At 36.8% G+C, this 9,478-nt stretch overlaps 1 pseudogene; it reads left to right on the top strand.

The window, feature by feature from the left end:
- The first annotated feature begins 6,891 nt into the window (after positions 1 to 6,891).
- On the top strand, positions 6,892 to 7,230 carry LOC119506869 (annotated as a pseudogene).
- Positions 7,231 to 9,478: the final 2,248 nt, after the last annotated feature.

The raw sequence follows: 9,478 nt of genomic DNA, 5'->3' as shown, positions 1-9,478 counted from the left end.
ATTGATAAATGTGAACTGAGAAGAAAAGAGACCAATGAAGCAGCCCATGGAGAGAGAGACATTTTAAAAACAATAGACAAAGATGGTAAAGAAACTGCCGAGGAACAACCAGCATAAAAATCAGGAAAAAGAAGTACCTCAGAGGACAAAGAAACAGATATTTGAAAAGGACCAACTGCTTTTCCTGTCAATGCTACAAAGAATCAAGGACAGAAAATTGCCCACTGTTGGATAATTAAGAGGACACTGGTGCAACTGGTGGCATTAGAAGCCATACTTCAGGGTGATCAGCATTTGTGCTGGTTCAGTTATATCATGTCCCCCAGAAAAGCCATATTCTTTAATGCAATCATGGGGGGGGGCAGACTGATTAGTCTATTGATTAGGGTGGAACTTCTGATTGAATTATTTCCATGGGAGTATGGACCCTGCCCATTCAGGGTGGTCTTAATTAGATCACTGGAGTCCTTTAAAGGGAGCTCACATAGAGAGCAGAAAGGACAAAATGCCCCAAGAGAAGCTGAGAGAGACATTTGGAGAGAAGCTAAGAGCCAAAACAGACACTGACACTTGGAGATGCTTGGAGATGTAGACAGGACATTTGGAGGTGCTAAGCTAAGAGATGAAGCCCACAACTTGCCCCAGAGAAGCTAAGAGAGGACCCTCAGATGCTTAGAGAGAAATGCCCTGGGAGAGAGAAGCAAGGATGCACAGGAGCTGAGAGAGAGGAGCCCAGAGACATTTTGGAGAAAGCAATTTTGAAACACAACCCAGGAGCAAAGGACCAGCAGACACCAGCCATGTGCCCCCCAGCTGACAGAGGTGTTCTGGATGCCATTGGCCATTCTTCAGTGACGATATCCTCTTGTTGATGCTTTAATTTGGACACTTTTATGGCCTCAGAACTGTAAATTTGTAACCCAATAAATTCTCTTTATAAAAGCCAATCCATTTATAGTATTTTTGCATAATGGCAGCATTAGCAAACTGGAACAACATTGGTGATGATTAATGATTAAAAGTGGGAAGTAGAGACAACTATTATAGACTATTCTTCCTAGATATTTGACTGTAAATGGAAGGAAGTAACTGTGGATGGGCATAGGTCATATAAACTTAGAGCAACATAATGTCACAATAATGGCAATAAAACCCTATTTTAGACCATCATGAAAGTCCTTTCAACATTTTAGGGAGTCCCTGAAAATGTCTCATTTGAAATCAAAACCATAGTCCTTGAGCCACATGGAGTCCACTCTTGCCCCCACCCTAGTAGGAACAGGTTAGGGTATTTTCCTCGGCTGTGATGGCACAGGTTTTCTCTCCTGCCTGGGCTGCTTTCACTGCCAACATCACCAATTTCTTTTCTTTCAGCTGTATGCTAATTTTGTCATAACTTAGGTCATTGATCTTCTCCCTCCTTCCTTCTGATGGGTACAGTCTTCTTACACATTTTTGATGTTTCTGCTCTAACAGCATCTCTCTGAAATGGGAAAAACATCTTTTATCCTTTATCGTTCTGCTGTTATTGCATGGACAGAGTAGCTGGGATATTTTTTGATAATAATGTTATTTTTAACATCTTCTTTTGTCAGGCCTTGGGCCAAAAGTTTTGGAGTAAAGAATAGATCCACAGAATAACCGAAGCAACAAAACCCCTGAGTTAACTCTCGTGGAGCAGAGTAACTTGGACAAGCCAAGTAGAAGTCAAATGCAGGGCCTTCAGAATGCAGAATGAGCAGCAGATTGGAAATGGCTGAGAATGGATGGATTTGAGAACATCTATGCATGTCTTTGGTTTTGTTAAACAAGTATATGTTGAGTGTCTATTATTTGGGGAGAAGAATTAGGAAGAAGGGATTTCCTCAGTAAATATCATACAAACAACTAACACAATTAGGAAGCAGGTAGTCAATACATGTTTGGGGACTAATTTACCCTAAAAGATCCAAATATGATATTAACTGATTGAGCAAATTAAAATGCAGTAATTAAATATGCAGCCAATAAAGTTACATCAATTAAACCAAGGTTTACAGGTCCCAGACACTTCAGAAGAATTTCAGAATCACTGTTTCATAAGCTGTTTAAGCAATATTGGTTCATTCTCTTTAAAATACTGAATCAGATCTTATTAGTTTTTTAATCAACATGAAATTAAATGTTTACTTTTTAAAATTTGTTGTCATTACTCACTAAAGAAAATTAACTGTTTCATTATTTGCCATCAGTGGCCCATTTATGTAATGTGACTGGCAGACAATGTTTTAGTTTTCGTCTTTGAGAAATTAACAATGAATTAGATTTCTTCCAAGCAATAAACTCTTATATTTAAATGTGAAATAGTTCACAGAATCTATTTTATAGTATTCTTGATGAATAAAATCTAAAGTGAACATTACTTAGATCATTCTTCCTAAAATCTTTTTATAGTCTTATAAAATTCTTTTGCAGATAATCTATTCTTTGCTGATTAAAAATGAAGACCATAAGTTTATTAATTGTATCATTAGATTTATATCTACTACCTGAAAGTGAGTGAATCAAATGTAAATTCCAGCCATATGCAAATATACAATAGATTTACATAAACTAACAAATTACCAAAGAAATTTAATGGCATGCACTAAAATTTATTTTGCAGTACACATAACACAAAATTTGCATTGTAAACCAAGGCACTGTCTGTAACACACACATAGACAAGAACACATTTGCAACTTGTAAGTCATCCTAACCCTACAAGTACACATACCCAGCTTTATACTTTGAAGAAGGCATTGCAATTTCTCCAAAGAAATTATTAACTTTATAACAACAAACCCAAATTAAATTCTATTGCACTGAGTTCAAATTCCACATGGATGCTACATCCTATGGACTTGATTGTGCAATGCTTGGGTCATTCTATCACAACGTCCTATGTTCTTGAAATTTTTCTTACAATTTTTATACTTTCCTCTGTAATTTTGGTCATATTTACTTTAGAAGGAGACAGATGATAATTCATTTGAATGACACTAGTTTATTTAGAGCAAGTCATTTCATACTCAAAAATTAAACTTTTGTGATTGTGATACTTTTAATAAAAATCAAGATTTGTGGTTAAAGGATACTGAAACAATGTTCCATAAATTTACAGTCATCCAGCCAAAAGGTAGCCCAAGCTCATAAATATGTTAATGATAATTTTTAATTTTCCTATTATTAGTGTAGCTTTATATTTAGAAGAATTACTGAATAAAATAATTATCCATCTTGAGTTCAGAGTCTTTCTTTCTAACTGTCCTACATAAAATCTTTAGACAAAAAAAAAAAAAATTACAGCTTTGTAGAACAAATGAATTAATTGAGAAATTAATTGGGCCATGTTTCTACTTTTAAAAATCAACTTACATTTTAGTGAATCAGTGAAAACTTTTACAAAAAAACTTCCATAATCAGGCTGAATGTATAAATAAAATTGGCTCCAGTTTTTGGGGCTATTTTCTGTGTCATGTCAAGGATGTTTAATAGATATTATACTACAATAACAAGAAAAATTATTGAAAAGTAATGGTGAAATATTGATTTGATTTTCTACAGATGAGAAAGATCACTGTTTTGCTAATGATGTAAATCCTTTTTTGCATTAGCTTTAAGATTGGAATGCTCAATTTCTAGAGATTGCACCTTAAGAAATTTTTCAGTTTCTACAAAAACTAAACCCATAACAAAAGCATAAAAGGTATGCTTTGTACCCAAATTGGATATTTCACTCATCACTTTTTTTGCTGATTTTTTAACCTTGCTCAAATATTTATTTCACAGTATTAAAGGAATTGAGACACTGTAGAAGTGTTTTGTAATGCTGTAAAATACTTGTGCAATTGTTTTTTTAAAGAATGGAACCAGTGTTATTTTTATGACCTTTAATTAAGTAAATACATCATATTGGTTTTTAGTGAGTTTCACAATGCAGATATAAAGATCAAGTTTATGCACACAAAGAGCTAGAGCTGTTGGGTGAAAGAAGGGAGGAAGGAAGGGAAGGAAGGAAAGAGGGAAGGAGAGAAAGAAGAAGGAAGGGAGGGAGGAAAGGAGAGGGACAGAAAGGGAGAGAGGAAGGGACTTATTTTTGCCAAACTATCTTTTTTCTCACATGGCTACATACACTTCTAATTTTCCTCCTTTAAATTTATTCTCTCATTTGATTTCTATAGGAGACAGCCACAGAGAGACACCTCTTACAATTTCCTCCATTATCATGTGTCCTAAAAATGAGATGTCTGGAATCCTTTAACATTCCCACATACACAAATGTAGGAAATAAATAACTCATTATAGGGTGCAATGACTCATTAATATCTATTAAGCGAGTGAGTAGAGCTTTGAAATAACAGTGCCGACTTTGGAATTAAGGCCGATCTGAGTTGTGTTCTGGCATCACTACTTAATTGCTGAGCAACCATGATCATTCCTACCACTGGGGTATGGTAGTGTCTATATCTTTGTGTTTTAATTTTTGTTTTAAGTGTACTGTGCAAATCCTGGCTCCAAGTAATCATTTGTTGAATGTTTGAATGTATAAATGTTCTCCAAAATGGTAATTTATTCAAGAAAGCAATAGATGCCACAACAGATACAACTAAAATTCCATGCAAAAACAGTGGCATTGTTTCTGAGTAGAGAATCAGAGATTTTAGAAAGGAAATGACATTTCACAATTGGTAGGACTGGGTCATGAAAAGTCCTGAATCAGAGGTAAAGAATTTGGTTGCCTTTCCTTAGGAAGTTAGTATATTCATTACAATGCTGTCTTAATTTCTGTTTTATCTGTTACTTTATCAGGGACGCAATCCCTGGGAGTAGAGTATGGGATAAGGGGATTGAGGCAGGGAAGGTGGGGGAGACAAGATATGAAGATGCATTTCAGGCTAGCTGAGACTGATATACTGTTTATTCTTGCAGGAACTTCCTCTAAAAACTGAATAAACTACAAATCAGGACAATTGGGTCAAGGGGGGAAAATGGGGAAATCCACTTCCTCCCATGAGTCAAAGGTGTGTCCAGGCTCATTAACTCTCTTGAACTTCCAAGTTTGGCTTGCAACCCTGAGCAGGACAGCAATATCCTGCACCCCAACATCAGCAGGAACCCCAAAATAGCATGCAAGTAGTGCACTTCTCTGCTTTGGAAACTGTACAGGAGGTATTATGTTGAGATAGTGCAACCATGAGAATAAAGAAGTCAAAATTCGTGAGGGTATGGATAGTTGCCCTGGCACTATCTGATTTTTCTGTGAGAAAGAAACCATATTTAGGGGAGTAAGCTGAGATTTGAGAGTTGTTTGCTATTGCAGCTTAGCCTAACATATCCTAACACAGAAATTGCACAGGGAGATGTGTGTTACCATCACAAAAAAAAATTAACATATGTGGCATTGGCCTAGTAAGTAGGCAGGAAGGGGAATTTATATTGGAATTTGGAAACATGGCAGAAGCAAAATATTTGGTGAAACTGTTTCCTGCAACGATTTGTCAAGTAGCATGTATGTTTAATGAATCTGTAATCTGGGGAGAAGAGATTAAAGAACAGATTGTTTAGGAGTGTGTTTTCTGTGCAATTGGCTGCATTTGGCATAGTGTTACAAGAAGGGATGCATTTAGGAAAGAACTAGCCAGGCTAGATGCAGAAATGAAAGGTAAACAAAAGATTACAAAAATTGAGGACTTGTAATTTTAGAATTGTTGACTTATTTGAGAACTGAAATAGAAGAAAAAATGAGGTCTTTGAACAAAACGACTTGATTAAAACTCAGTTTTGTGACAAAGCTAAAACTAAACTACCCTTAGTAGTTTAAAGTCACTCAGGGCAAAGATGAGGTGAAAAGTTTAGGTCTTCCTCAGAAGTGGGATAACATCAAAGGACACTCCCTCAAATTGAAAGAGAATAAGGAGATGAAAATCAGGGAAATATAGCAGATCTATGAACTATTTCGAAAAGAAATACTTATGGATGCTGTTACTGACAAATGGAACTAAATGGAGTAAGGGTTTCAAGAGAGGTGAACTGCTAAAGAAACTCTGAGCCTGCATTAAAAATTCCTTTGACTGTTTGAGATTTTGGTGACTCTTAGCCCCCCAACCTGTCTTGAGAAGGGAGTTGCCTGATAAACCTGCTAAATTACAAAGGGGGACATATTTCCAAAATCCATTTCTGATGTGATCAAAATGGATAATGGAATGGAAGACGCTCTTTCTCATATGGTGGAGCCAGGAGCTGGGGAGAAAACTGACAAGGCAGATCAACCCAGAGAACAGTCAGGACTTAGCCAAGGAACACCCCAACCCCAGAGCAGGGGCCCTCACAGAATTTGCCTAGAAGGACTTCAGATTTGTTATAGATCAGAAAGTGTTTCCCATTCCTCTCTTACCTAAACAGAGGTGTTTACCACAGTTTTCCCACCCTGCTTCACACTGTATGTTGTATAACATCAGGGCAGACAGTTTGTATGGTGTTTCATACATTCCTTCATGGATGCGTCACCCAGAAATCCCAGATTCCAATCTCAATGATGGGAATGGCATGTTAGGTGAAAGGCTAAATGCTACAGGTCCTTTCAATGGTAGCACAGCCTTGGCCATGCCATTTCTGAAATTCTGTCTTTAAGAACACCAATGTCCTTCAAGTTTCCAGATCCAGGAAACTATTTGTATGCATCATTCAACAAAGTGTCTTGACTTCCTATCTGTGCTAAGTACTTTTCTAGACAGTGAAGTTGATAAAAATAAAGCGAAAGTAGCCCAAGTCCTTGGTCCCTTGAAACTAACATTCTAATGGAAGAGAGCCATCTAAGCAGATTTAAAAATACCTACAATAATGATAATAAGTAACTTCATAAAATAATACATGAGAATAGGCGAGAACAACCCTTGGACCCAAAGCCCTGCACTGCTGCATCCCCACATCCAGCACCTTGGTCCCACCACTGTCGCCGCTGAAGGGGATGCTAAAGGAGATAAAGCCAGGGTAAAAGATGAACCACAGAGAAGATCTGCAAGGCTATCTGCTAAACCTGCTCCTCCAAAGCCAGAACCCAAGCCTGAAAAGTCCCCTGCAAAGAAAGGAGAGAAGTAAGGGGAAAAGGGGAAGGTTGATACTGGCAAGGACAAGAATAACCCTGCAGAAAATGGAGATGCTGAAACAGACCAGGCACAGAAAGCTGAAGGAGCTAGAGATGCCAAGTGAAGTGTGTGCATTTTTGATAACTGTGTATGTCTGGTGACTGTACAGTTTTAAATACTATTTTTTATCAAGTTTTATAAAAATACAGAATTTTGTTTTACTTCTTTTTAAAGCTTTGTTGTTAGCAAACAGGACATGTCATTGTTGTTTTTTGGGGAAAGGGCAAATGTCACTAATAGAATGTCTCTGAAGCTGGATATGGGAGAAAACACCTTTCTCTTCTAATTTTGAGAGACTTCCTCTTTACTCCCAGAAGATGGGATTCCCTGATGTTGACACACATCAGCCACCTTGGCACAAATGCCTTGAGTTATGGAAAACCTAAAATTGGTTTTTATGTCCTCATGTCTGCTTCTCCCTCTCAGCCTTCAGCATAGACTTGACTCTCTTAAACCTGTGGGGCCTGACCCAGAAGAATTGGTTACCAGAATATCCAGCAATTTGGACCTTCCAGTGATGCCCCTGAGATGGCATCTTGCAAAAGAGCAGCGAGTCCTTGTTTAGGTTGTGGATCTTCAAACCGATAATTCTGCTATTTTCATTTCATTTCCTGAAAGTCAGGGTCGGTTCGTGAAAAATTGTCAAAAAACATGCTGAATGTGAAATGTCAACCCTCACTCTAAACTTTCCCTGATCAGAGCATCAAATGAAGACTTCACTGGGTTTTATAGTGGCTTTCTGCTTTTGGTATTCCATTAAAGAAGGGAGTTAGAAAGTTGTTGTATACTGTTACCAATTGTCTGCCCATGTCCTGCCTGAAATACCATGATTGTTTATGAAAAGTATCTTTACTAAAGCTGGATACAGTTTGGCTTGGAAAAAAAATACATGGATGGATGGATGCATGGATGGATGCAGATATATAAAGGAATTGTTAAGTACTTTGCAGACAAATTAGGTGGGTTTAGAGTACAGGAGAGACAAAGGGGTCAGAGAAGGCCTCTTTGAGGCTGTAATCTATCACATTTAATATGTTTTTGGTATCTGTAAACTGTAACTTCAAAGTTTATGATACTACAATTACTTCTTTCTTCTACCTTTTTAGGGTGATTCTTTCTCTGGCATCGCCATATTTTCTTTTTTGCCTTAACACTGTCTACCTCTGAAATATTAGTGAACCTTGGTGTCTGCCTTTGGCTTGTCTCCTTTTCTCCCTGCACTTACTCTCTCTGGACAATTGCATCATTCATTCATTCATTCATTCATTCATGTATTTTACTAATATACTGAACAGCTACTATATGCCAGGCACTGTTCTAGGCTCTGAGGAGAAGACATTTGATCTCATAGATACAATAGAGTAGGACATATGGGCATTATGAAAATGATTACATGAATTATTACTTAATTACAACTATGATAAATGTTAAAAAGGAAAAGTACATGCTGCTCTGTAGGTGTGCTAAGGTCACTTGGGGGGGGGGGACAGCTGGAGAGCTTTCTAGACAGAGAAAAATGCCTGTGCAAGACCTCTAGCTGGGAGGATCCACTTCTGGATCCCAAATAGGCCTTTGAAGGAAAGAATAGAGAATGCCTCTAATTCCTATTAGTATCACCAGCACTGGTACAGCATTTGAAAGAAAGAAATCAATAGATTTTTCCAAAGCAAATACTTTAAATAATTAGTGATGTAAAAAAATAAAGCCAGTGAGGAAGCTATTAGAATAATTGAGAAATTAGCAAGGGTTATACACAGTAAAATTTACATTACATGGCTTGCTAATGAGAATCTGTTAATTCTTCTCTTAGGGGCAAAATATTATTTAAAGACGAGTGTTAATCTTAACTAAACTAATTCTCAAATTCAAATTCAATTCTCTTAGCTTATAAAAGAAATTATTTTTTCTTGCTATCTGAAATGAATGTATGTTAAAAAGAAATAGGGGCTGGGTTTACTTATGTAGTCCTTCCAATATAAACTTGGGATTTATAGCCTACATTAATTATATCAGCTATAAAACAATGGTTCTGTGCTCTGGTTTTAAAATTCATTTCCACTCCATAGTAACATGATGTTTTTTTGTTGTTCCTATTTTCTGTTAAAGCCATAAGAAGAAAGAACAAAGTTCAGAGTCCTGTATGTTTTCCAATCTGAGATTTATTTATCACTTTACACTGTGTAGCACAATTTAATTTCAAAATGCTTTTTCATATATTACCTCAGTTAATCCTAACCTGAGCAGAGGATAGAACAGTTATTTATATCCTCTTTTATAGGTGAGTGGTTTGCAGATTCAGATGGGGTCATAAG

Source organism: Choloepus didactylus, chromosome 12 (assembly GCF_015220235.1).
Source record: "Choloepus didactylus isolate mChoDid1 chromosome 12, mChoDid1.pri, whole genome shotgun sequence".
Classification (NCBI taxonomy): Eukaryota; Metazoa; Chordata; class Mammalia; order Pilosa; family Megalonychidae; genus Choloepus; species Choloepus didactylus.
Note: the sequence above shows the minus strand (reverse complement) of the source record. Positions and strands in the feature narration are given on the sequence as shown.